The sequence below is a fragment of the Ipomoea triloba genome, chromosome 16 (assembly GCF_003576645.1).
Source record: "Ipomoea triloba cultivar NCNSP0323 chromosome 16, ASM357664v1".
Lineage (NCBI taxonomy): Eukaryota > Viridiplantae > Streptophyta > Magnoliopsida > Solanales > Convolvulaceae > Ipomoea > Ipomoea triloba.
The window spans coordinates 11,068,331-11,070,020 of record NC_044931.1 but is presented as its reverse complement, the minus strand read 5'-3'; positions in this window follow the sequence as shown (position 1 = coordinate 11,070,020).

Sequence of the window (1,690 nt, the reverse complement as noted above, 5' to 3'; positions counted from 1 at the left end):
AACGTTGGACATCAGTACCTGAGGTGTTGAATGCTGAGGAGCTGAACGTTGGCCATCAATGCTGAGGAGTTGGACCGTTGCACATTGATGCTGAGGAATGAGGTGTCTTGGGTAGTTTGAACGGCAACTGTCTTGGTCAACGGTTCCGGGTCGGGTACCCAATTACCTTGTCAGTGCTTAAACCAAGTAGCATTGCACATAGTTACATAGGCCAATGCACACAGAAACTATAAATGGACAAAACTGATCTACTTTCACACAAACAAAAAAAAAACAAGGAAACCAATCAGACACAAACAAACAAACAAACAAACAAACAGGCCACAACAATAAATAAGTACACAAACTGAAATAAATAAATAAAAAAACCCAAAAAATAGGTCAAAAATATCAAGTAGCATTGAACACAGTTACATAGGTCAATGCACACAGAAACTACAAATTAACAAAACTAATCTACTTCCACACCAAAACAAAAAACAAAATAAAAAAAAAAGAACAAACAAAGAAACAGGCAACAACAAATATGGTTGCACACACTCATGAAACATCATTCATCTACCCTACTCTAATTATTCCCTTTTCTTCATGTAAAAATTATCACTTTGGCGTACTCTCTCTTGTTCTCCCATTAAGAGTTTGAGCATGCACATGGTTCATGTAGTGTGTGCATCCGGTTTCATATGGGAATCCTTGTGTGCATTCCGGCGTGTAAGTGTGTGCACGCCTGAACCCAGAACTGCGGAGCTATTTTTTCCTATTCGTTTATTCATCTCATAATCCATAATCACACTATATTCATGCATATTCCTTATTCTTCGTATGCACACGCATTGTGTTTTTGCTACCACATTCATCAATTCCTCAACTAAGCCAAAACCCTAAACTGCCCAAATTAATGCACAACCTAGCAATACCCCCAACCCGACGGTTCTCTCTGAAAAGAAAAACTAACCCCTCACTACTACCGCAAACTCGACCAGCAAGCGGCCGCCAGATCGGATAAAAATCACTATATATATTGCGAATGCAAAATCTTAAACTGACTAAAATACAAAATTAGTGAAGAAACATGCAATACCCCCCACCCCATGACGACGAACTATGAACCGTAGTAGTGATTTCCAAACAAAAACAACAAGAACACAAAAAACGACGAAAAGAAGGGGGGGAAAACCTTCCTCATCCAACACTTGCATCTGATGGTCCCCGTCGCTTGGCTCAACCATAGTCCCTAGCCAGCACCATCTTCGTTGTTGGAGAGCAACAAGAAGAATTCGAGAGCTTCACGTTTGGACGAGAGTGGAGAGACGCGCAATGGAGAACGCTGGAAAACATAGACAGGATACGGACGGACTATGCATGCAAGAGAAATTAAGAGTGAGAGACAATTAAACTAAAAAAACTCAAATGCCCCTAACAAAAATAAAAACAAGACAAAAAACCACACACGGGTGAATTATCTAAATTAAACCCCCAAAACCCATAGCAGCAAATCCTAACCGTATATACCCAAAATTAAACGATCCAGATACATCCACACGTTTATATTTTAAGACATGTTTTTACATGAATACAACTCTATATATATATGTGTGTGTGTGTGTGTGTGTGTATGTGTCTGTGTGTGTGTGTCTGTGTCATATATATATATATATATATATATATATATATATATATATATATTAAC